Source organism: Lontra canadensis, unplaced genomic scaffold (assembly GCF_010015895.1).
Source record: "Lontra canadensis isolate GAN:19392208 unplaced genomic scaffold, GSC_riverotter_1.0 scaffold5, whole genome shotgun sequence".
Taxonomy (NCBI): domain Eukaryota; kingdom Metazoa; phylum Chordata; class Mammalia; order Carnivora; family Mustelidae; genus Lontra; species Lontra canadensis.
The window spans coordinates 15,904,788-15,931,764 of NW_022630999.1; the positions used below are offsets into that span (position 1 = coordinate 15,904,788).

General features: G+C 51.9%; 1 protein-coding gene across 3 annotated transcripts in view; it reads left to right on the plus strand.

Annotated features, from left to right (window-relative positions):
• The window catches only part of PPARGC1B (PPARG coactivator 1 beta), a 105,237-nt gene that overhangs the window by 49,989 nt on the left and 28,271 nt on the right, over nucleotides 1-26,977 (plus strand). The gene's annotated exons all lie outside the window — the stretch shown is intronic.

The window sequence follows — 26,977 nt, forward strand, 5'->3', positions numbered from 1 at the left end:
TCCCCCTGCAGATGGCTGCCCCATCCCTGGTCCATGCTGCGGCAGCCCCAAACCAGCCAAATCCAGAGTGAGCTGGTCTGCAGCCTGCTCTTCCTGGGGACCTTTGAGGCTTAAACAATTCTAATAAAAGGAGCATCATCAGAAGCGATTCTGATACTAGGTGAGGCGTCTTGCAGTGTACGAGTGCCCTTGTTCTTGGACCAGATGTAATAAGCAAAGCAGTAATTGTCAATGCTCATTGATGATTTGCTTTCCTGTCCGTTGGTCGGGGTACTTTTCCTTCTCTTGGTGGTGGGGCTCAGCAACCCCACTGTGAAATGGGACCAGGCAGTCTAGGGGGAAGTGTGTGAAATGGACAGCCGCCTCGGCTGGGGAGGATTCCGCACAGTGGACAATAGTGGTTGCTTCACCGCTCCGGTGCTTGTGAAAATGGACCTTCCTGGGTTGCCCCCAGAGATAGATTCAGAGCCTTTGGCTAGGGCCCAGGAAATTGCATTTTTACCAGTTTCTCCAGGAGATTCTGCAGCAGCTGGTGAGTGACCCCAGCCTTGAAAATACTGAGTCTCTTCTCAAGAATATCCCTTTGATTCTCTTTAGGTTTCTCCTAGGCTCTTCTCTCTGAGCCGCCCCACCTCCAACTCTCGGGGCAGCTGAAACACCCTGCCAGCTGCCCGGAGCGCCTGCTTTAAGAGATTCTAGAGATGAGCCTCTGCTTGTGTGTGAGCTCCTCGTCTCTGGAGGTGTGCAAGGAGCTCCCGAGCATGCTTGCTCCAGACTGGGGCTTGGTGAGCCAGCCAGGTGCAGCCAAGCCTCCCTTGGTGCTGTGATCCTGTGGTCTCCTGGCCTGGAGAGGCTCGTCTTTTATAGCAGGAGTCCGTTTGCAGAATGTGGGGCGATGAGAGAGTGTCTGAGCGGAAGGCAGTTAAGTTGTTCGCCCAAGGGCTCCTTTTCTCCCCTCTGCGGACAGAACCTTAGCTACAGGCTCGCTGAGTGGGAGAGACAAGCTGAGCTGCTAGGACACATGCCAGAATCCCCCGGCCTGGGGTTCGCAGCCTCTCTGTGGGGGAAGCGATGCTAAAGCCACAGAGGGGTATAAGTAGGGCAGAGGGCGTTCTTGGACAAAATGTGGAAGGGCAGTGCCCTGAAGACGTGGCGCAGGGAGCAAAGTGGCCTGGGGTGGTGGTGGGGAGCTGGGAGCAGGGTGGAGTGGTGGAAGGTGGAACGTGATATACGGAGGTGCGGAGGTGGAGGTGGAGGTGCGGAGGTGGGACGGTTTGGGGTGTTTGGAAAAGGTGGGGAGGGGCAGGGCGGGAAGTCTTAAAACGGCCCTGCTTGGAGAGTCCTTTTGGGAGCCAGCAGGGCTCTTCCAGGTCTGCTGAGGGAGACTTCCGACCCTTCAGGGGAGAGACCTCTTTAAAGATGTGGGGTCCCTCACTCATCAGAGCGGCTCCTAGAGGTGGGAGGGCTCCAAGACCAAGACACTTTCCCGAAACGAACTCATTCCACTTTGGGGATGGGACTCGGATTCTGAGTGTCTTTTCAGGGATGTGATTTTATGGAGACCCTGGCACGAGGAAACTGGGCTCTACTCCTGGCTGGCTGATGGCTCTGTCTCTCTGTTACAGCCTTCTGAGCCTTCAGTGTTCCCATCTGCAAAATGGGATGATAGTAGTTTCTATCCTGAGGATTGTGGTGAAGTCTGAGGAATATGCTGCTAAAACAGAAAGAGAACACAGACTGGTCCCATGGTCATTGATTCATTAAGGCTGTCTGCATTCTTGGGTGTGGGAGGACCCCGTGCCATGTCCATTGACAGCCTCCATATGAATCCCAGCACAGAGGAAGTCACCGCCTTCATTAGAACATTCTTCCTTGTATGGGAAAAAATGTGACTTCCACCCATTGGTGTCTGGGATCTGCCCTCGGGGCCCCACAAAAGAAGTTGGTGTGTCTTTTCCTTGAACACCTTCAGGGATGTGTGGCGACAGTGGCCACAGCCTTGGGACCCGACATCCTCAAATACGTTATCCAGTCAAGGACACCACAGAGCCAGGTCACTGAGTTTGGTTGTGGGTGTGCCGTCCATCGCTCTGGACCTCCTGCCCTCAGGGTTGCTGGTATGGTGACTCCCTCACAGGCATCCTGTGGGGAGAGCTGCTGTTGCCTGCTCTTTCCCCTTTGCCTTCCTGAGAACTGGGTGGAGGCAGAGGGGAGGCTTTTCTTCGGCAAGGGAGTGCCTTTCTGCCTGCCAGGAGGAGCCCCTGACTCACAGGAGATGTTTTCCTGTGAGAAGGGAGAAGTGGTTATATCACAACTCCCAGGGGAAAGACGGAAGGAAGTTGGTTCATCAGAGCATCCTCTGTCTTCCAAAAATCCAAGTGTGCTATTAATAATCGTCTCAGTGGACCCCTGTTTAAGAGAACGCGCTTGCACGGCCCCATTTGGTGTCCGTGCCACCCGTGTGTGTGGGGAGGACGGGTCACACCCTGGTTTCCTCATGCCTCAGACACATGTCATCCAGCAGCCTCTGCCTTCTGGAATCTCATCCAGAGCCTGTGGAAGCCAAAACCGTTATGACAGAGGCCAGGAGCTGTCGCTTCCCAAACGATTCTCCTTCAGAGCCCACTTGTTCTGGCCTTATTATTGTTATTTTTAAAGATTTTACTTATTTATTTGAGAGAGAGAGAGCACGAGTGTGGGGGAGGAGCAGGCTCCCTGCTGAGCAGGGATCCTGATGCGGGGCTTGATTGCAGGACCCCAGGACCACGACCTGAGCCGAAGGCAGGAGCTGAACCGACTGAGCCACCCAGGTGCCCCTTGTTCTGATTTGAGATACAGCCTTCCGCATGGAGATCCGGTTGACCAGTCTGCCGCAGATTAGAAATGGTACCTAAGCAGGGAGGAGTGGGACTTGGCGAGGACAGCAGGCTCACAGCAGGAAAACAGGGACGCCGAGACTCCTACTGCCCATGGGAGCTGATGGTGGAGGGCAGAGGGTGGAGGGCGGAGATGGACCACCCCAAGACCCTGAGTCCTGAGGGAAGGGGCTGCACTGGGTCAAATGGCCGCTTTGAGGGGGTCATTAGTGAAGATGATGGCTCCAGGGGTCAGCAAACTAAGGCCCCCTGGAACGAGTCCAGGCAGCTCTTTTTGTAAATAAAGTTTTATTGGAATGCAGCCACACCCATTGGTTTACGCGTTGCCTGTGGCTGCTTCTACGAGCCATTAAAGGCTTGAAAGTCTCAAATACTTCCTATCTGGCCTTTTACAGAAAATGCTTGCCAACATCTGATGAGTTGAGCTATGAAGGAAGGGTTAAAGTTGGGCCTCTGTTAGAGCAAGCCTAGGAGGTGTGAAGTTTCTTGGAAAAGGCCTTCCAGACAGACGCGCTGCCAGCGGTGTCACTCGCCTCTTGGTGCTTTAATGAACAGAAAAGAGCCAGATTGAGCGTTCGTATCATCTGGATTTCACAGAATTATCAAACGTGAAGGCTAAGACGGATATTCGACGGTGTCTGGTTTGACTTTCATATCCATATGGGGAAACTGAGGCCTCGGGAGGCCTGGGACTTGCCTAGGAGCATGTAGTGGCAGCTCTCAGTCTCAGATGGAGGCCAGAGCCCTTGTTCTGACGTGCTGTGTTGTGGCACACGTGTGTGCATGGATCGCACAAGCGAAAATCTCTAAACAGCAGAAGGGCAGAGATGTGTCTGCCTGTAAAGGGTAGCTGCTTATTTTGTCTCTCCTGCGCCCATTGCCAGAGCGTTAGGAGAAGCGGGGCCGGGATTCCTGCTTTGCCCTATATAAGGAGGCTGTTGTCCCGGCCAGGCCCATCCCATGGCAACAGGGCTAAAATGGAAACAGGGAGCTCTGTTTAAGGCAAGCTCCTGCGCCAGTCCTGCTGCGGGTAGAGCATTGTCTGTGAGCACCTGCCCTTCCTGCTGGAACCAGATTGGAAGGCAGGCACAGGGGGCTGTGGTCCTGAAAGGGGTCCTTTGTGGGGCCGGTACCCCCAGCTATGTGCCACCTGAGTACCCTGGCCTGTGTCCAGGGCCTTGGGGAATTCTGCAGAGGCAGCTTGATCAGGCAGAGGGTCAGTCAGAGACTTTCTTTTCTCTGAGCCTTGGTTTCCCCCTGTGGAAAATACGAGGCTCAAAGGCAGTTCTGTCCAAGGATTCTTCGCGGTATGTTGCTCCCGTGGTGAGGCTCTGAAACCCAAAGGGCTTTGTTCTTATTCTAGCATAGAGGTGAGATAGCATGGCTTAGGGGTTCAGGTTTCTGGGTTCCCATCCCACCTCAATGACTGACTTAGCTGGGTGCCTCCCAGGGAAGTCAGGCAACCTCTCTGGGCCTTCACTCTAATCTGTAAAATGGGGACTCATCTGTAAACGGAATAAAAAGGAAACCTCCCCCATGAGGTACCTGAAGCTCTTGTTTGGTTAAGGCATAGGGTGGGGGGTTGGGCTAATGGCTGTCAGGGTCTTTCCTGCCTGGGGTTCTGTGGTTCTAATTCCAGCTCTGCAGCCTCTCAGGCAGGTGTCCCCGCTTTCCTATTGTTGACTGGGGAATTTCCAAGCAGAGGACCCTCCACAGCTCTGGAAACCTGATCTGGAGATAAGAGGCCCGGAGAAGGCAGTTGAGGAGAAAGGAGCCGTGGGAAGTTTCCAGGGCACTGCGGGGCAAATGTGCGTCCAGGTGTGGGTGCTACATCCCTGCTACATCCCTACTACATCCCTGCCGGCCAGTGCCCCTGGGCGGAGTGGTCTAGGAAGGGCTTCTGAGCAGGACGAGGTTGCAGCATTGTGAGCCCTGGGGTACCATCCCTTCAGCTCCACCCCTCTGCATTTTTCTGCACCATCATCCCTCCTTTGCCTTCTTTTTGGGGATGATTTTTGGAGGGGATACAGGAGAAGGAAGGAGACTTTTTTTTTTTTTTTTTTTTTTTTGAGCAGTACAATACAGTGATTAAGAACCTGGCTTTGGAGTAAGATGGCCCTCAGCCAGCTAGGGAACCTCACTGGGCCTCCTCAGCTTCCTCCTGGAAAATAGAAATAATAGCAGCTGTGAGGATTAAGTGACAGAATGTGTGTCAGCTCAGTCCATTCTCTTGCACAAGATAAGCTCAATCAGTCAAATCTGAAGAGCGCCTACTGTGCACCAAGATATAATGGGAGATAAGCCAGACTAGTTTCTAGCGATCTGGAGCTTCCATTCTGGTGAGGGTGGGCAGATAACAAACACATGAACAGGACAGACAGGATCATTTCAGACAGTGATGTGGATCATGAGGAAAAGAAGACAGGGCTGGGTAGTGGACAGTGTGGTGAAGTGGGGGAAGAATACTTTATAGAATGTATGGTCAGAGAAGGCCTCATCTGGTCTCAGTGTCAGGAAGGAGCCAGCCATGCAGAAATGGCTTGTGCAAAGGCCCTGTGGCAGTGACCAACTTTTGAGTTCTAATTTATGGAAGAATGCCAAGATGTGGAGGGCATGGTGAGTGAGTCAGGAAGTGGCCAGAGAAGATGCTGACAGTGTAGGTGAGGGCCTTATCAGCTGTGGGTGTTTGAATTCCATCCTAAGTGCAACAGGAGAGTCTTTGAAGAGTTTTGAGTAGGGAGTGGGGTAACATGGTCTGATTTACATTTTCTTTTCTTTCTTTCTTTTTTTTTTTTTTTTAAGGATTTTATGTATTTATTTGACAGAGAGAGACACAGTGAGAGAGGGAACACAAGCCAGGGTAGCAGGGTAGCAATATACAAGCAAGGAGTGTGGGCTGCGGAGAAGCAGATTACCCGCAGAGCTGGGAGGCTGATGTAGGGCTTGATCCCAGGACCCTGGGGATCATGACCTGAGCCAAGGCAGGCGCTTAACCACTGAGCCATCCAGGAGCCCCTGATTTACATTTTCTAAAGATGATTTTGGCTACTGTGGGAGAGACCTCTGCAGCCCTCTAAAAGTCTAGGTGAGAGAAGTCGGCAGCATGGGCTAGCACAGTGACAGTGGAGATGAGAGAGAATGGACCAGATGGGCGGATGGACTGAGTGTGAGGGAAGGAGAGGTGTGCCAAGTGTTGCTTCTGAGCGGTTGGGTGAGGCTTTTGCCTTACTGACATGAGGAAGGCTTGAAGGAGAAACGGGCTTGGGTGGAAATAGAACTCCATTTGAACATAAGGTCAAGGTGCCGATAAACCAACCAAGGGGAGATGTCCAAGGGCAGGGTTTGAAAGGGCTCCTTTTCCGGAGTAACTGAGGACACAGCTAATGTGGGAAAGGAACTGCTCGTTTTGAGCTGAGACAGCCCATGTGCACATCTAACTGGGGCTTAACCCTTTTCCAGTCCTAAGCTTCTGGATTAGCTGTAAAGACCTCTCTTACTCACTCATAGCCTTCCATGACCCATGTCCCTCCCCGGCCATTCCTGGGCTCCGGGCTGCTCTATCCACTCCCCGGAAGGACTCCTTATGGGCACGCAGGTAAACCTCTGGCCCTGCTGTATGTGGGGGCGGAGCCTGAGTCAGCTCCAGCCAGCCAGGCACTGTATGACAGGTTTTAGAACTGAGTGACTTGACCTTCATGTCCACCAACCCTAGGGGTTAGAATTGGGGTTGGGGGGGTGTCTGAATTTCGGTAGAAAAAAAATTATCTCTAACCTCTAAGTGGATTTTCTTTGTTATGCTAACCTCTAACTGAAATTTGGAATTTCCATTCATTATCAACATAGATGACAAACTGAAGATGTCAGTGGGACCTGTGACTTTGTCACCAATGGAAGGCACAGATATTTACATAACATATTGCAGTTATCTGGAAATATTTATGCTCATTGCAGTTTGAAATGATGGGTAATTATAGGGGCACCTGGGTGGCTCAGTTCGTTGTGTCTGACTCTTGATTTCAGCTCTATTGGTGATCTCAGGTTGTGGGATTGAGTCCCCGGCCTTGAGCTCCACGTTGGGTGTGGAGCCTGCTTTGGATTCTCTCTCTCCTTCTCCTTCTGCCCCTCTCCCCTCCCTCTTGAAAGAAAAAAAAGAGAGAGAAAGAAATTACAGGTAATTATTATACTTGCTACTAGAGCTTATTATTTAAATTGTAATAAGGAAGCATGTTCTATTACCGTAGCACAAATTTATTCTTTTTAATATTTTATAAATGTATTTTGATATTACTGCTTTCTTTTAGAATACTGTTTTATTTTATACATTTTGATTACATTATACTTATTTTATGCTTTCATAAACATTCTGAAAAGTTTATAGGCCTCACCAGATTGCCAGTGGGGCCCGCCTACTCAAAAGAGATAGACTCCTGCTTTACAGGCATGAACTTATCCTCCTCATTTTATAGATGAAGAAGCTAAGTCTCAGAGAGGGTGGGTATCTTGGCCAGGGACTCAGAGCTGGTTGAGTGAGCTGAAATGAATGCAGACCTTTCTGATTCCAAAGTCAGCATTCTTAACAGGCCCATTGCTGCCTCCAGAGTAGCTCTGTCAGTTAAACCGACGACTGATTTCAACAGAATCCACAGCATATAAACCATTCATATTTTATCTGAAAAGATTAATACAGCTTTTGCATTCCAGTCCCTGGTATACCTTTGTTTTTTTGTAGTAGGAGAAAGTTTTCCTTCCCAGTGAAATGGCTTAGTTTTCCATTGTGCGAGATCTTGGGGAATGGGGTAGGGGGTAGGGGTGGAGGTCTGAGAAGAGGCCCCGGCCCTGTCCTCCATCTTTGACTATTTCTCAGCCCACCACTGCATTCCCGGTGGGCGTGTGATGAGAGACAGAGATGCCCCACAGCCCCAGCTCAGTAGACTTTCATGCTGCCTGTGGGGAGCTGCCTAGCTCACTGAACAGAGGAGAAAAGTGAGGCCTCGGGCCACTGGGGGGCCTGCTTGTAGTCACAGTGCCCTAGCCCATGGAGTTTTAGTTCACGCTTTTCCCCTCGCTGCAGTCTTGGTCTGGTTTCAGTATCACTAACTTAGCTGTGTGATCTCAAGCACCTTACTTACCTAGGACTCCATTTCCTCATCTGTAAAATGGACTGGCCAGTGTGTCTGTCTGCCTTTACTTGGTTGTTGGACAGTATCAATGAGATGTCTGTAAAGTGTGTTCTCAGAGATCCTCAGGCAGGGGCTGGGTACGGAGGAAGGCAGGGACCCCCTTGCTGCCCAGGAGGTGAGATGGGATCATCGCTCAGCTCCCACCAAGGCCAGGAGGCACATCTGCATGAGTCCAGTCTCAGCTACTGCCCAGGGGGCTTTCTAGGTGAGCAGTCAGGAGTGGTTGACAGGGGACAGGCTCTCTGCCTCTCATCTTTGTCTCTCTGTCCCTTCCTCAGAGCCCCGGCACCAGACGTGGTGGCTTTATTTCACGCGCCTCTTTATTTAATAAGCAGGACCATGACGAGATTTGGTGACCTCAGGGCCCAAATGGACTGTCTGCTGGCATTAAGCGGTGCTTGAGTCATTTCCCTGGGATGAGTGCTGGGCAGGTTTCCAGGAGCTGAATTTACCCTCCCCAATTCTCGCTTTCCTCTTCGCCTTCCTGCCCCCAAGCTCCATTTTTGAGTTTCCAGCTTCACTGGCTTTGGGAGGCCATGGACCAAGATAGAAAATGAAAAATAGTTATTCATTCACAGAGGCTCCCCAACCCCCTGCCTCAGCAGAGGCTCCGGCTCAGTGTTGGGGAGACCTCAGAGGCCCAAGACACTGCTTCAGACTCTGGGGCTCCTGCCTAGCAGGGGTCTCCTCTATCTGTATGCACTGAAGGACACAGGCTCAGTGACCCATGTGCCTGAGAGATGCAGGCAGAATATGGTAGGGAATGGGAGGAGGAACAAGCTGGGATAATCAGGGCAGGCTTCACAGGGGAGGAGGCATATGACTTGGACCTTAGAGGATGGGTTTGCAGCATGTATATGATCAAATAAAAATAAAACCTTCAAAAAGTAAAGAAAGACTTAAAATAGAAAATAAATATTCTCGGACCTCCCCTGTCCCCAACCACTTCCTTGTTCTCATTTCTAAACTCTTAATATTTTCTTGTGTCCTTCTAGCAACACTCTGTGAATATGTGAACTACACATGTATTTTTCCTTCCATCCATCATTTTTTATTAAAAGCACAAACAAGATCGTAAAATGTTAACTTCCCCTTTTCGCTTAGCAACCTGCCTTGGTCATCTTCTCACGGCAGTACACCCGGGAGCAGGTTGCTTTGACTGGTTTGTGGTCCTTGCAGGGGACTGGGAACTCAGAGTGTGTGCAGGGAACTTTGGTGCGGACACGTGGGAATCAGTATTGCCAAACGGTTGGGAACCAAGCCTTATGTTTGCATTTGGAAGATCCGGGTTTGCATCCCAGTTCTGGCACTTTCCAGCTGTGTGACCCCGGGCAGATTTCTTCACCTCTCTGAGCTTTGATGTCCCCATCTTTCGACTGGAACTAATAATGCTTCACTTTGGGAGCAATAGGCACTTGCAGTGAAAACACATACCACTTGCAGAGGCACCTGGCAAAAAGGAACAGCCACCCGTTTTTATGGCTGTCATCGTCACGTATCCTGTGGGGCTGGGGCAGCCGAGCCCTAACAGGTAGGGCCAAGTGCATGTGGGGTGTTGCGGAGCGACATTGGAAGAGAGGAGGGCTAACACATCGATCCGAAGCTTAAAATAGCCTGGAAGTGCAAGAACAACAATAAATAAGTGGGTTCCGGATGCTTTCAAATCTTGGCATTTCCTGATATCAGCTCAGCTGGTCCAGACAGCTTCATCAGCGTTTACTGCCGAGGCCGGTGGCGCACGCCTCCCCTGGCCATGTCCCAAAGCTGCTTTCAAGAAAATCAGATCTAGAAATGTTCGCATCTCTGGCACTGGGCCAGCGGGTCATGGGTGCAGGTTGAAGATCAGGCAGCCTTGGGGTTTGTTCCATGTGCGTGGAAAGTTAAGGCTGAGGGCGTGAGCGGGTGAGGGGGTTGCCCAGGAATGGCGTTACTCATTCACCACCCGAGTGTTTAGTAAGCACTTACTATGTGCCAGGTGCCAAGGATATAACAGTGAGCATTAATAAGATGCCCATTCAAACAAATGTTTAATTACTGACTGTGATAAGCCCTAGAAGGCTCAGGACCTCCAGAAGGCGGTGAGAGGGTGTAGTAGGGCTCCTCGGGGGGCCTTTGGGGGTCTAGGAAAGCTTCCCCTGGGAAGTGAAGAGTGAAGGACAGATGGGACAGAGCTGGGCACAGCAGGTCTATGGGTGAGGGTGGCGTAGCAGTCAGAGAGAACAGCACACTCGGGACACTGTGTAGGAAAAGACCCTGGCAAGTGCTGGGGAGAAAAGAAGGCCGGTAGGGCCAAAAGTGGAGGTAGGGGTAGGTTAATACTGGGACAGGCAGGCAGGAGCCAGATCACATGGGGCCTTCCAGGCCTCAGGAAGGATTTAGGAGGATTCAGGGGCAGACTGCGTCTCGGTGGGATCAGATCTGCATCTTGACAAGATGGCTCTAGCGACTTGTGTCCAGGAGCTTGGTGGGGTCTAGAGTTGCTGCCGTTCAGGTGTGAACTGATGGCAGTGTGGACTGGGTCATTGAAGGGTTAATTTAACTCAGTGACCCAGTGGTGAGGAAGCTCTAACAGCCCAGAGAGGCTGTAGGAGTGCCGGCAATTGCTTCAGGATTCTTGTGAAATAGTCTTCCTAATGGTCATTGTCTTTTGAGCACTTACTCTGCACCAGACACTCCACAATGCCCTTCTCCTTAAACCCTCTTAAGAATATCATCCTCTGTTTTTCTGAGGCCCAGAAAGGTTAAATCACTCTGCTAAGATCACATAGATCAGCCCCCCCACTGTCAAACATGGTCCCTGGATCAGCATCCCCCAGTCATGTGTGACCCTTCTCAGGGCTCGGCCTGAACCCCTGGCTTCCATCTGGAATGCTCCAGTGACTGTTGGTGTCATGTCCACCCTGGCCACAGGACCGGTGCACAGCCGACCTGGAAAGGCACTGTTACATGCTGGCCCGAGGGGACACAGTGTGTGGCTCTTGCCCCTCTGTCCCTTCCGGCCCTGTGGTTTCTTGCAGTCATTGAGAGCCCTGGTGCAGGACGTGAGCAGAAACGGCCGCGTCTCCGGGTTTCACATGTCCCCTGCCTCTTGGGGATTCAGATGGTCTCTGCTGCATGTTTTTTGTTTACTTTTTTTGCTTCTTTATTTCCTCTTCTGTCTTCTTTCCCCTCTGCTCCCACCCTGTCCCCATCTGTTCCCGCCCCATGGGGGTCTTCTCCTCGCCTCCCAGATGCGCAGGCAGGACTCGGAGAGGACGGAGAGGCCTTCTAGGAAGGAGAGGATCCAGCAGTTTGGGCCTGTTATGTGCTGGGCACTGGGTAGGAGCCATTTTACATAACCCTCACAGCCGTCCCTCGAGGGGTGCACGTCATTATCTGTCCTCTGCAGATGGGGATGCTGGGCCTACATGACCATGTGCTACAACCTGACTCGTCATTTAAAAAATGTTTGCAATCCAACCTTGAACGTGCCTATGAATCATCTGGGGCTCTTGTTTAAATACAGATTCTGATTCGGGAGGTCTGGGATTCAGCATGACAGTCTGCAGAATCTAGTAAGCTCCAGATGAAGCCTGTGCTTCTGGTCTGTGGGCCATGCTTTGCATAGCAGAGTTTGGAGCTAGCAGATCTTGTACCTGCCCTCCTGTGAGGCCCACCATGAGCTCTAACCCTCTGTGGCCACCACTGTCTGCCCCATCGTTCCCCCTTGTTTGCAGCTGCTGAAGGGACATCTGAGGCTTTCCTAGCATGCCCAGCTCATCGTGGGCTGAATCTGCATGTTCCAAAGACCCAGCTGACTGACCATGGTCTCCAGTGCTTGCCAGTGTTGGAATATAGGGAAACTGAGGCTCAGAGAAGTAGAGGGACTCATTCAAGTATTGCACGTCAGTAGCGCTGAGAATTTGGGGTTGTGATCTCCCGATCGGATTCTCCATTACTGCTTCAACGAGGAGTCTGCCATCTTGGGGTTGCGAGTCCTGCTCTCTTTACCTTTCTTTTCTGGTTGTCCCCCCCCCCCTTTGAAAATTTTATTTATTTGAGAGAGAAAGCCTGATTGGGGGAGGGGGAAGGAGAAACAGGCTCCCCGCTGAGCAAGAAGTCTGATGTGGGACTTGATCCCAGGACCCTGGGATCATGACCTCAGCTGAAGGCAGACACTTAACCGACTGAGCCACCCAGGTGTCCCTCTCTTCAGCTTTCTGGTGACTTTAGGCAAATTATTTCTTCTCTCTGAATTTTAGCTTCATCTAATAGGAAAATGGCTTAACCTTTTTGTTGTGAGGATCAGATGGGAGAAGGTCTAGTTTAGAGCGTAGAAGATTCTTAGGAGCCCAAGACCTGCAGTCCCAGTAGGGTGAGGGAAACTGGCCTGGCAGAAAAGCAGGTTCAGATGGCACTGACCCGCGGGGATGGCGGGAACTCTGCTCCCGGAGAGGTCTCACCATTCTGTGTTTGAGAGCTCCCCGCTTTCTGCCTGTTTGCCATCAGGCTTCGGTGATAATCGAGCATCGTCAGATGGTTTCCTGTTCCTAGTTGAGGCATGTTAGTGCTTACTGCAGAAGCCCTGCTGTGGCCGTGAAGCTGCTGACGGTCCCACCTTGTGGAACGCTGGAGAAGAAGGGAATGGACATGGGGGATTGTCCAGACCCCAAATCCGTTTTATGTTCCCAGTCAACACACTTCTATGGAGGTCAGGTCTACCTGTGGCTGGCAGGAGCCGGCACCTCAGCCATGGGGGAATGTGAGGGGGTGGGGGTCTGCCAAGCAGGGCTTCTTGGCCTCCCTCCTCCTCTGGTCCTCGCTGACCACATGACGGGGGAGGGCCTTCCGGGGCCAGAGAGAATCTGTTTCCCACCGGCTTTATCTGGGAGCCCATGGGTCTGGGTTTCTCATCATCTGACCCACTGGAAAAGGAAAGGCAGGAATTTCCATAAGGGAATAAATGGACATGGAAGGAAACCACCCCCTCCCCACCCCCAGGAGAGGCAGGGAGTGAGTGGGAGGGAGACTTTGCAGGGATCACAAGAATGTGAAGCACAGATGCCAGACTGGGAAATGGGGGCTCTAGCCCGACCCCCGGTCATCTATCCCGCAGAGGTTTAGTGAGCACCCACTCTGTGCCAGACACTAGTCCAGGCACTGGGATTCCACAGAGGCCAAGCCCAGTCCCTTACCCTGTTGTAGTGTACATTCTGGAGGGGAGACAGACAGTCCCTGGGTTTGTGCTGTGGGTAGCAATCACTGTGAGCCGGTGAGTGTGTTGGGTGTTGGGAAAGGCCCCTCTCACTGAGACTGAATGCTGGCAGCGTGGCAGGGGTCCCAAGTGGGAAGCCCAAGCCCAGAGGGTTTTGTTGCAGCGAGAAGGTGGCCACTGTGTCTGTAGTGTGGGGAGGGTGGGACAGTCCAACAGATGGTGTGGGAGGAGGCAGGCCAGGACGCACTGGGCCTCAGAGTGTAGTGAGGGCTTCCGGTATTTGTCCAGGGCAGTGAGAAGTCAGGGAAGGCTTTTAAATAGGAGAGTAAGTGACTAACCCTCGCCTCAGCTCTGTCCCCTGCTCCTCTGCTCCCTGGTGATGGTGGGAGAACCCCGGCCCCTTGGATGGGGCCTTGACTCCCTCCTCTGTGGGTCTACACCAGCGGCTTACAATCTGGCCTTCCTGAACCCAGAAAGATTCTAGAAGGTACTAGCAGGGCTTTGAGAACATTTTCCCCTCCCCATGGTTTCAAAGTCTAGTAGATGAACTTGCACAGAGCGAGAAAAGCGCCCCCCCCCCCACACCCCTAGTGTTACTGACAGCTGTGGTCAGCCCCAGCAGAGGCAGGGGGATGCTTGCCGCAGTTTGGTGGCTGGGTCTGAATTCACGTTCTGCTTAACAAACTCCTGTTACCTCTCTCAGCCTTACTTTTTCATCTGCAAAATGGGGGAGTGCCCCCTTTGCTGGGGTCTCAACGAGCCCTTTGGGTGCTCTGCGTGGTGGACGCCACCTGCCTGGAGACTGGCTTTTTAGGCTGAGGGTTTAAGTTAACCTGCGAAAGCCCTCTCGTGGCCCATGAAATAGCGTGTGTGCATAATAAGTCTGCATGAATAGTATGGGGAAATGGAGAATTCATGTGCGAAGTATGTCACCATCTTTCTAATGCAGACGAAAGAAGTAGAAATTTGGCTTTTTATGTATTTGTGTTTTGCCAAGCTCCTCATGTTGAATTCACTCAGGGTCAATAGGAGTACGCTGGGTTGCCACTGTATGGTTTTTAGTTAATAAAAATGGGGAAAATGAACTAATTAACTGCCTCATAATCTCTCCCACTTCAAAGCCCGGGGCCCTGGTGGGCTGTGGGAGAGGTGATGCTGGGGGTTCCCCAGGGAGCCCAGCGTGGGAACCGCAGGACCAGATGGGCTGCGAGGCCCCTCCCGGCTCCCACGCTGTGCAGCAGCCCCAGCAGGGGCAGTTGCCGCTTGAGCTGCTGGAGCGGTGCTGAGTCATCTTCGCCTCAGCGGGTCCTGTGTGTTGGCAGACGAGCTGAGGCTGGTGTGCTGGGGGCTGAGCTCTGGCCTGGGCTCTTGGGGAGCTGACTTCAGCCAGGCTGGGGGGGGGGTGGATCCTCAGCTCCCCACTACCTCTCCATCCACCCAGTGGTCCTGTCCCTGCTGGGCACCCCCAGGAGCCAGCCCCCTTCGTGCTCCCCTTCCTGGTGGGAGTGCCCCCCTGAGGCTCGCTGGCATGAGGTTGGGGGGCAGGGGGAGGTGCAGGGTTGCAGTCAACACTGGGCAGCACCGGCCTGGAGATGGGAGCTGGCACCTTGCTGGCCTGTTGAGCGTGACATTTCCTCAAATGCCACAAAGGGGCTGCCTGACCTTCACTCCCCTGCCAGGACCCCCTTTCTGCCTCCTTCTGGGTTATTTATAACGGTGCTAACAGGCAAAAGGCCTTGTCAGCCGAGCCCTGGCCCAGCTCTCTGCGTCTCTCCTGGCAGCCGGGGTAGGAGACACATAAATAGAACCAAAGAACACGGACACTGTAGGACCCCAGAGAATACCTCCAGACAGAGTGTGAGGCTCCATTTTTTTGGTTGTTGTTGTTTTGGATCTCTGGGACTTTTTAATACTTGTTTTTATTTTGTTGTGGTAAAACACGCATAACATAAAATTGCACATTTTTTAAGGGTCCAGTTCAGAGTCGTTCAGCATATTCACAGGGTCCTACAGATATCACGACCATCTATTTCCAGAACTTTCCTGTCATCCCAAAGCCAGGTGCTGTTTCATCCATCCCACAGAGGAGGATGGCTGGTTTGTGCTAGCCACCCCTCCGTCCCACTGAGGAAATTCACATTTTGAAGAAACCCCGCAAAATGTGACGAGGAAGGAGAGCGCAGGCCGGTTCAGGACGGCCACAACTTGATTAGAATGTTGGCAGTCACCCCTCTCCGCAGCACGGAGTGGGCACTTTCCCAGGGCGAGCTGAAACCCTCTGCCTTTCTTCCCATTCTGGAAGGGGGTCAGGATGGGAGGGGATGGCCTGGTTGCAGGGAGAACCCTGAATCTGCTCTAATCTCTTTCTCCCCCCGCCCCGTTCCCCCTTTTAAAAGAAGATTTATTTATTTATTTTAGAGACAGTCCACGTGCACGAGTACCTGAGCCGAAATCAGGAGTCCACCACTTAACCAACTGTGTCCCCGGAGAGCCCTTAATCCCTTTCTCTTCTTTTTAAAATTTTAACTATTTGTTTGTTTAATTTTGAGAGAGGGAGAGAGCGTGTGCGCATGCACAGGAGCAGGGCGGAGGGGCAGAGGCAGAGAGAGAAGTGGACTCCCCACTGAGCAGGGAGCCTGACGTGGGGACTCGACCCCAGGACACCCCAGGAGGCCGGGGTGGTGGCCTGAGCCCAAGGCAGACTCTTAACCGAGTTGAGGCACCCAGGTGCCCCATCGCTTTCTCTTCTTAAGCAAAATTGATTCATTTAGCAAGCTTCACTTCTTTCATTATAAATAGGGCAAGGGTTTCGCCGCTCCCTTCGGTGTGGAATGCTGCTTCCCGCCCGGTTGGGCCTCTCGCTACCTTTGATAAAAATTTCATAGCAGTTCCTCACATGCAGACGGCACTTCAGAGTTTGCCCAAACACATTGCCATCTAAAACACCACACTGGACAGGCCTGGGGTAGTTTCACAGCCACCAGAGGGTACAGGTACCTTTGTAGAGATGTGGAAACGGAGGCCAGAGTGACGTGATCCCCGTGGTGATTGATCTCCCTTTGGTCACCGGCACATAACAGCAGCTCACCGTCTCTTCCAGGCTGGCGTTAGCGTGAGGCGAAGGAGACACGTGGCTCCGGCACCGAATTTCAGGAGATGCCCAAAAAAGTCAGTCATCAAGAGAAATCCTATTTCTTTTTTAAGATTTTATTTATTTATTTGATGGAGAGAGAGCACAAGTAGGCAGAGCAGCAGACAGAGGGAGAGGGAGAAGCAGGCTGCCTGCTGAGCAGGGGGCCCCATGTGGGACTGGATCCCAGGACCTCAGGTTCACGACCTGAGCTGAAGGCAGATGCTTAACCCACTGAGCCACCCAGGCATCCCACGAGAAATCATATTTTAATGCAGCGTTTAAAAAGCATGAGTTGGCACCTGAATATCCATGTGGAACAGACACCAAATATTTAAAGGCAGGAACAGGAAGAGCGCCATACAGAGTCACATAGGTGCCTGAAGCAAAAGGAAAAATCAGTATGACTAGCCCATCTTTATTTAGAATTCTGATATTTTGCTTATCATGGGGTTTTTGCCTTAATTTTGATTTTTTTCAGCGTGTTGCATTAGGTACGATCTGTCTTGATGATGGAGGTTTTTTGTTTGTTTTTTTTTTGGTGCCCAAGGCGGGTGCCTCCCTCCCCTCATCCTAACTCTGGCTCTGATTCCACCTTCCGATTTCAGTGTACTAGCATGACAGGGGACCCACGTCCCGGCTCGCCGTGCACCACAGCCTTTCTAGCACTACCAAGAGTGGCATTTGCTCTCCGCAGTCTATTTCTGTGCTTGCCCTTCAGGGACTGATAAAATGTTGCTCTGGGTCGAGCTGACGTGTTGACATGGTGAGTGTTCACGTCAGGTGGTTTGTGTGATCCGATATCTTCATTCTTGACCTCACAGAGGGGCCTGAAACCAGGAAAGAAAAGGAGCTCTTGCCGGTGTTGCCCCCTCAGAGTTGGACCAAACTTGAAATCGTGATCTGGTCACAGAGGTGACCGGGCATTTTGGCCTCGTCTTGGGGCTGTTTGGGAAAAAAATATATTCATGCTGTCTTCTTCTTACTTTCCGGCCTGTTTACAAGGCATGGCCACACTGATCTCATTTTGTTTATTGAACACCTACTATAGGCTGAGTATCTGCTTGATACTGGGGAAACAGTAGGGACCAAGACAGAAAGACAGACACAGGCCCCGCTTGCGGGGAGTGTCCAGTGTGGGGGGGGTGACAGTGCAGGGACCGGTCCGTGAAAACTGGGGACGAGCGGTGGCAAGGGCTGGTGGTGGCGGCTTCATAACAGCGTCCGTGTACTCCGCACCTCTGAACCTGACGCTTAAAAATGGCTAAAACGGTAAATTTTATTTCTGTATATTTTGCCACAATTTCTAAAAATTCTGAAGAAAAGCAGGGGGAGGATCTCAGGGAACAGAAAGTGCTCCTTGAGGGCTTGGCAGGGGGGGCAACGTTCCAGGAAGAGGGAGATGGGGCCACTGCTGTGGGATACTGTGGTCAGGAGGCCCCTCTGGGGAGAGATGCTTAATCTGCGGTGGGGACCTGGGGACGGGAAGAAGCAACCAGATACCAGTCGAGTGATGGTGCAAGGGAGAGGAGGGAGTCCAGGTGGAGGGAGTGGCAGCCGGCAGCGCAGAGGCCCCAGGCTGGAAACTACTCACGCCCTGCAACCATTCCGTTGGGGGAGGCGGGTCTCAGGAGATGCAGGAGGCTAGGTGGCGCCCCACAGCTAGCAAGGGACGAGCCAGAGCCAGCTCTGCCTCCACACATCTTAACAACAGATACCTGCACACGCTCCGCAGTTTACTGAGCACTTTTCCTGCCACTCGCCTTTGAATTCAAGAGCCCTTGAACTCAAGTGCATAAAATGGACTGCAATTGCAGGCAGCACCGTGCACAGATCACTCTGTCCCTGGAACACCTTTGCTCGCTCACTCAAGTGGCAGAATATCCTTCAGCCTTTTCCTGTTTTAAAATCAAACATGCCGTGCACAGCACCTCTCTGGGCTCCGGGGGGCAGCCTGTGCCTTCTGAGAGGCAGCCCTGACAGGTGCCAGAAAGGACGAGATGGTGGGGCCCAGGCGTAGCTGCCGAGGAAGAGGCACTTGGGCCCCACACGGCCACCTGCCGGGGCATCCAAGAGCGGCTCCATCCACCCCGGGTGACCTGGCCTGGGCGCAGCTCCAAGAGACTTTGCAGATCTCTGTTGGATAAGGGGCCTCTTGAAGACAACAGGGAAGAAACAAGATGTAAGGGAGTAAGATAACACTCACCCCAGGAGACTTTCTGCCTCAGTTTCCTTAGCTGCAGAATAAGAGATGAGTTTCTAGAAGTCTCTCTACAGGGTCCTCTAGCACCCTGGTTCTGTGCTGTGTCTGTAGTCCATCCTAAGAACTGGCTTCCGGTGCTGTGCGGGCAGCAAACCATGTACAATAGGCGACTTTATCTGATGGGAGTGGGAGCAGGAGCTGGGGGTGGCAGGGCGTGGTGGCGGCTGGAGAGGGGAATTCTTGGGAAGAAGTCCTTGAAAGTGCAAGATGATGACACGGCTTAACGAAGCCACGTGGCGCGCATGTTATTTCTAGTCTTTTACTCTAGGGCTGCCTGTGGTGGTGCTAGTGCCGAAATCCTGGCCATCTCTTGCATAGGCCACACCTGCAGCACCAGGGTGCCGGTTTCCAGATTGGGGAGTCATTCTGTTGGATCAGGCATGTATAGTAACACATGGGTTGGGGACAAAGCGTAGCTGACCCGCAGTAAGCAAGCAACTCAGCCAGTGGGTGCCCTAGAGAGTCCCCCCTGTGTCTCTGGGGCTCTGTGGACATCAGTGGACACTCTTGTCACAGGAGGAGATGAGATGGACAGTGTTAACGTAGCCAGTGGATTCAGAGAGTTCCATCCTTTTGCCCTGCCTACTGAAGGTCACTGGTAGAGTGGTAGGCTCAGAGCCCAGTTTGGAGTCCCGGAACCCGTTTTGCACTCCAGGCTGGAGAACGCACTCTCACTAGACCTTCTGTGGGTCGTCTTTACATGAAACCCTGAGCGGGCAGCTCAAGGCGGGGTTGAGTGGCTTAGCCTTGACTGTGTTGGTGGGAGGCCTTTCCAGTGGCCTGATTTGTCTAAATTCTGGGTGTGTGTTCTTTTAAGATCGGCTCAGAACCCCACAATTTTCTGGGGCACCTCGCTGGCTCAGTCGGTAAAGTGTCTGCCTTCAGCTCACGTCATGATCTTAGGGTCCTGGGATTGAGCCCCACGTTGGGCTCCCTACTTGATGGGGAGCCTGCTTCTCCCACTCTCTCTGCTGTTTCCCCCATTTGTGCTCTCTGGCTCGCTCTCTGTCAAATAAACAAAATCTTTAAAAAATTTTTTTCCCACTTACTCTTTCTGGAGCTTCGCTTTGTGTCTGTGGCCCCTGAGTCTTATTTCAGAGGATGCTGTAACTACTTCTGTGTGGACAAAGACCAGTTACTCTTCTTACTGTTCTCCTAGAAGCCTATTCAGGAGTTTGTTTGTTTGGTTTTTTTTAAGATTTTATTTATTTATTTGACAGAGATCACTAGTAGGCAGAGAGGCAGGCAGAGAGAGAGAAGGAAGCAGGCTCCCTGCTGAGCAGAGAGCCCGATGTGGGGCTCGATCCCAGGACCCTGAGATCATGACCTGAGCTGAAGGCAGAGGCTTTAACCCACGCAGCCACCCAGGCGCCCCAGGAGTTTTGAACTAATTTGGAAGACAGTGGGAAGATTTTATTTTATTTTATTTTATTTTTTTTAGCGTAAGAGAGATGAATTAGTCATAACTTTTTCATTGATAGGTGATAGAAACTAGTACATAATCTGGAAAGAGAACTTTCTCACTCCTATAACTGTGGAGTAAAGAGAATAGGCTATAACTGTGGAGTAAAGAGAATATGCTGGCTTCAGGCGCAGCTGGATCCAGGTGTTTAAGTTATTTTATCAGTACTCTCTCTTTGCTTCTTGGCTCTACATTCCCTGTGCTGACTTCATTCTGAGGCAGGCTCTCTTCCCAAGCAGTGGCAAAGATGGCTGCCAGCCTCTCCAGAATTAAATTCAGCCAGCTGAGCCCCTAATTTAAATGCTCTAGCAAAGTCTTGGTGTTCACTCTGATCTATCTCTGAACCAGGTGAAGCACTTGTTTTGGTCACCGGATGAAGGCTTTTAATTAGCCAGACTGTGCTTCCCTGGACTGTCTAGGTGGTACAAAGGGGCAGCTTCCCCAGCCTTAATAGGCTGCCACCATTAAGAAGGGGAATGGGTGGGAGACCAGCCATGTAACAGAGGTGGGACAGAAGAAAACATCTGTTTAATGAAATGGCTTTGCAGGGACTTCATGAACATCTGCCTTACTTCCTTCTTAGAAGGAAAGTATGGGTACAGAGTCATAGGTCCAGACCAGGCCAGTTCTAATCGATTAGCAGTGGCTACTAAGGCTCCATGTTGAGCATGCTTGGGGCTCAGCAGGAAGTACAGTGGTGTGGTGTTCGGTTAGTGGTATCCACCATGGTTAGGAAGGCAGGGAAGTTGACCCCACTGCCCACTCTAGCAGATCACATGGCTTGTCTGGCCATTCCTGATGGCAATTTAAAAGGGAAAAGTTGCCTCAGACCATCAAATACAGCTTCTTGTCAGTGGAGGAGGCTCTGAGCTGGCAGTAGTGCACCACCCTAACTAGCATCCTAATTTGGAGTCTCCATGATTGCGGTCAAGGGGTCTGTCAGGCCCAGTGGGGGGCCCTGCTCCCCATCATCCCAGGCAGGTCTGGAAGAAGCCAGTGTAGTTTGGCTGTCAGGGAAAGGTTATTTCTCCCACAGAAACCTTGAATGATGATAACACCTGGATCAGGGGGCTGGTGGAGGTTGAAGGAACACAGAGTTGGAAGAGCCAGTAGGTTTAGGACTGAGGGGATGGGTCAGAAGACAAGGTCAAGCATTGACCTTCTGAGATCCCCTGTTTTTCTATCAGTCAAATGGGGATGCTGGCCATTGACCATTTCCTGCATCTTGGGAAGGTACCAGTGAGACCATAGCTGTGAGTGTCACTTGAAAGTCAACTGTAGGGGCTGTATCTGTGACCACCATTCACAGGTGTCTGATGTATGCTAGGCTCCCAACCTATGTTGCTTTATCTTTGTAAGAACCCTATGAGACAGGATTCTTTATATATTTTTATTTTATTTTTAAAGATTTTATTTATTTGTTTGAGAGGGAGAATGAGAGAGAGAGAGCATGAGAGGGGAGAAGGTCAGAGGGAGAAGCGGACTCCCTGCTGAGCAGGGAGCCCGATATGGGACTCGATCCTGGGACTCCAGGATCATGACCTGAGCCGAAGGCAGTTGCTTAACCAACTGAGCCACCTAGGTGCCTGTGACAGGATTCTTTTTATTATCCCCCTTCTGTCTGTCAGTAGAAGCCGAGGCGGCCAAAGTTATGTCCTGACCTCAAAGGATCAACATTAAACAGCAAAGCCAGGGCCCAGACCTTTGTCTAGGCATCTTTCCAAATTTCAGGACAGCCCTTCCCTCTCCACCTTTGTCTCCCCCTCGGTAAATTCATTCATTCATTCATTCATTAGTAAAGTGCCAGGTTCTACCTAGATACTTCCAAAAGCCTGTGTGGATTTCAGAAACTAGATTAGTACAGAATTGTCCTGAATGCTTGAGCAAGAGGGGTTCACAGAGTCTGTCTGTTGGATGCTCTTTTCTAGAGGAGGCAGTGAGGACCGAGAGGGCAGGTGACATAGTGAAGTGTGCACTCGGCGAAAGACGCACAGTGAGTGTGAACAGGCCCAGAACCCAACCTCTGTCACTGCAGGCTGCCTTCTCCCCCCTCCTGCTTCCTTCCGCTCAGTAACTCTGACAATGTGCTTTAGGCCAGGGACTAAGCTTGACGATTCGCTGATTGTAGTCAGGAACGGGGAGCCACCAATTTTTCCTGAAGATGCATTCTTTCTTAAGCAGGGAATCGATTTCCAACAAGATACACAGGCTTCCAGTGAAGCCACTTACGTGAATGTACAAAACACCATTAATCCACTGCTAGGGCCGTTTATCTCCCTGGCTTAGGGCAGCCGCAGCCTTTTCAGATCAGGCATGTGATGCTGCTGGAGGAATGGGTGCAGAATGCCCAGCAACCAGAGGGGCATCCCATGGCAGGGGTGTAAGTGAACCAGTGGTGGGGACCGGAGTGGGCCATCTGCAGGAGGCCAGGGCACGGCACAGCCTGTGTATGTAGCCCCAGGCCTGTTCCAGCGCAGCCATGAACTTGCCGTGGGACTTAGATCTTTCTCAGCCCTTGTCTAAAAGCCCCCACCTCCCCATCGGTAAACGGGAATAAATGGTCTCGAATGTTGCTTTCCACTTTCAGAAGCAGATGCCAGGCAATGGCACAGACTTGGCAGGAAGCAAAGAGACTTGGCTTTGAATCTCAGCTTCACCATTCTGGGACTCTGGGTGCCATGGGTTGAGTTGTGTCTTCCAAAAGAAGATACGTGTGAGCTCTAATCCCCAGCACCTGGGAATGTGACCTGATTTGGAGACAGGGTCTTTACAGAGATCATCAAGTTAGGCGAGGTCATTAGCATGGACCCTGATCCAGTCTGGCTGGTCTCCTTATCCAAAGGGGAAACGTGGACACAGAGGCAGGCACCCACAGAGGCAAGCCAATGGGAAGATGTGCAGGGAACGCCATCCACAGGCCAACAGTAGTGGCCTTAGCAGGAGCCGCCCCTGCCAACACCTGGAGCTCAGCCTCCCAGCCTCCAGACCCAGAGGATCAAACCTTCCCGTCGTTTAGGCCCCCAGCCTCTGGTGCTTTATATTTTTATTTTTTTTTAAGATTTTATTTATTTATTTGAGAGAAAGAGAGAGAGAGCATGAGATGGGATAAGGTCAGAGGGAGAGGCAGACTCCCTGCGTAGCTGGGAGCCCGATGTGGGACTCGATCCAGGGACTCCAAGATCATGACCTGAGCCGAAGGCAGTTGCTTAACCAACTGAGCCACCCAGGCGCCCCTGTGGTGCTTTGTTACAAGCAGCCTGGGCAGAAGCATACAAGGGACCAGGTCCCAGAGTTTCCCAAGGAGTGACATGGGCACAGTGACACCGGCCCTGCAAGCGTCACTTTAAGAATCCGGTATTTCGGCCCCTGACATTTGGTAATAAGCTTGGTGTTGGCAGTGGCTCTCATTGCCATGCTGTGCCCTCCAGTACCGCTAGGGGGCCTCCAGCGGAGGGCTGGGACCCAACAGCAAGGCTTTAAGTCAGTACCTTTCAAAGGGAGCTGGGCCACCCAAGGCACCCCTTCAGAAAGCCTCTCTAAATATGGTGAAGGCCAGAGAAATCACTATTAATGCAGTGCTTAATGGTTTCCAGCCAGAGAGTGGCCTCAGCCCTAATCGACAAGGTTGCGAAGCTGAGGTTTCTTTATTTTTATGTCCCGGGTACGCTTGGAGTATGTTGAGAAGCTGGGAATCAGTAAGTGCAGTAGTCATGGCCATTTTGTGGGTGTTTTGTAAAGGAGGCAGCATGGTTCTGATGGGAAGGACACTCCTGGATGACCCTGAGCAAATCCATTAGCCTCAGTTTCCCCATCTGCCAAGTGAAGGAGGTAGACCAGCTAGGTCCGGGATTCCTAAGCTGCTTTTGTGAAGGCCTGGAAGTTAGTGTAAGTTTCTTGCGCACACAGGCATTGCTCAGAGGTTATTTTATGGGCGTGATAAGAGCTATGCATAGCCCTTGTCTGATTCGTGTTTTTTTTTTTTTTTTTTTTTAAGATTTTACTTATTTATTTGACAGATCACAAGTAGGCAGAGAGGCAGGCAGAGAGAGAGGAGGAAGCAGGCTCCCTGCTGAGCAGAGAGCCCGATGTGGGGCTCGATCCCAGGACTCTGAGATCATGACCTGAGCTGAAGGCAGAGGCTTTAACCCACTGAGCCACCCAGGCGCCCCACCCTTGTCTGATTCTTGAAGGGGTCTTGGGTGCCGAGATTGTCTGCAGTGACTCTCTGGGACAGCCACTCATGGCTGCTGGTTCCTGGCCAGTTTGGGATTCTGGGACTCCGATTTTAAAGTCGTTTCTGAGCCTCAGGAAGCAAGTCCTACAGATGTGGCTTCTCTGAGTGATGGGATGAGAGGGATCAGGGATGTAGGAAGGGCTTCCCAGAGCGCTCATCACTGGGGGCTTTGCTGACTAGGGAGACCCCGGCTGCCCAGAACTCCTGAGTCTCTGCTTTGGCCCTCCCTCCCACTCCACGGGCCCTCCTTGTGGCCAAGTGGTGCCTCCCAGTCCCGCCACCTGCCCCTCTCCTGGGTGCTGCACCCGCCTAACCCATCTGCCTGCTTGACGCCGGCCCCACCCCCATCATACTTGGAGTAAAACCCAAATCCCTTACAATCTCTGCCTGATCCGGCCTCTACCTGCCCCTCTGAAGGCATCTTCTCCCATCCCCCCCGCTCCTCCAGCTGCAGCCTCCCCCACCAGTGGTTAGTGTATAGTGCTCTAGCCTTGGCCCACGCTCGGGTCTTTGCCTTGCTGGGCCCTCTGCCTGGAACGTTCCTCCCCACATCTTCCACTGCCTGACTCCTCCAAGTCTCAACTAGACGCCAGCTCTTCCAGGAAGCCTTTCCTGCCCCCCCACTAACACAGACTTCCTTTCCCTCTGTTCTACTCCCTCAGTGCACCTGGCCTGTTTCCTTCAGAGCACGAACACAACCTACAAGGAAATATTTGTGTGTTTTCTTCCCTACCAAGATGTCAGCTCGTGAGGGAAGAAACGGGGTCTTCCGTTGTCTCAGTGCCTGGCTCATAGTAGCATTTAATAAATGCTGGAATGCACTCACTCGCTTGGCTAAAATTAAGATGACTGACAACCCCAGGTGCTGGGGAGGGTGTGGGACAGTTGGCACACTCAGCACAGCCAGTAAGCGTGGACCATGGTACAACAGTTCTGGAGAGCAATTTTTTTCCTTTTTACAAAGTCACATACACTTACTGTATGACCCAGCCATGCCACTTGCAGGTTTCTGCCCAAGGGAGCTGAAGACGTATGTCAACATAAAGACTTGAACACACACATGGCAGACCTGTTCACGATAGCCGAAGACTGGAAACAGACCATCTAGAACAGGCAGGACTGCAGCATCCCCACAGCCTGAAGGGACAGAGAGGAGAAGGAAGCTGAGGAACCCCCCCACCCCCACCCCGGGTGTTCCCTGGGCCAGGGCGGCTGAGTGGTAGTGACCGGTGGTAGTAGGGTATGTTGGATGGGGCCTGGGATGATCCCAGGGATGTCCCCGGAGACAGAGACTCACCCGGCACCCTGCTCCCTAGTCTGAGAGCAGGGGACCAGCCACTTGAGAGAACCTGACGGTGGTGCTGCCCGTGGATACAGGATTCTTGCAAAACGCCAATTAAGACATTTGACCCAAATTCGCATAAAAGCCTTTTTCCTGTGTCAAGTTGAGCTAATAATACACATTTGTTCATAATTTATGAGGCTTAGTAAGTGGGAACAATTAAGGAAGAGGCCTGTGCAAAACCTATTTTTTTTAAGTGTCAGGCCTTTTCTTGTTCTCTAAGGCCGTTGCACCCTCTCTGCCCACCACGAAACACTTCTGTTTTTACCGGTATTAGTTCTGACTTCTTGTTGGTTCTGTTAGCTACCGTTTACTGAACATCTCCAAGCCAGGCTGTAACATCGCCTTATTCAGTCTGAACTCCTGGGGAGGGCGTTGTCATTCTATGGATGAGGCTGTTGGGCTTCAGAGAGGAGAAGAGCTTTGCCCAAGGTTTCCCAGCTGGCGAGTGGGGACTAGGATTCAGGTCTGCCGGGCCCCAAGGCCTGTGGTCCACCGTTTCTGGGTCAGCCTCCCAGCTCGGGCTATTTCTCAGTCTGCAGGGCAGCCCTTCTACTGGTCTTTGTTAGATGTGGGAGACCAGGGTCAGAAAGCCATTGCCTTCAGCTGAGTCGTTCTGGGCTTTGGCCTGAGAATCTGCATTGTTTCTAACACGGTCCCTGCTGGTCTTGACCCTGCCTGTCCCGGGACAGCACTTGGAGATAGGCTGGTTCAGTCAGTGCTGTTGCCACAGTCTGCGTGCCTCCCTTGTCCCCCACCCACCATGGTCAGGTGCGCATAGAGCCTTGTAGACCTTTTCCTGGACATGTGCATATGTATTACGTGGGCAAAGAGTTGCGTAGTTTGATTTTTCGCTTTTATGCATGTGACATCATAGTCTACTGGTTCTAGTCTATAGTTTAGTTTTTATTTCCATTTAATGTGTCTTGGAGGGCATATATACCGCTGCCTTGTTCTTTTTCAGAGGCACCGTGGTATTCTGTGTTTCGGGTGACTATAGTTTTATTTACCTATTGTCCTCGGATGAGTGGTCTTCCACGTTTTAGACATTACACCTGGTCCTGTGAAGTCCCGGAGAAAATGGATGAGTGTTTCTCCAGAACATCGTCATTCCTCAATAATGTCAGCCATTTGGGATGCCTGGGTGGCTCAGTGGGTTAAAGCCTTTGCTTTCGGCTCAGGTCATGATCCCAGGGTCCTGGGATCGAGCCCTGCATCGGGCTCTCTGCTCAGCGGGGGAGCCTGCTTCTTCCTTTTTTCCGCCTGCCTCTTTGCCTACATGTGATCTCTCTGTCA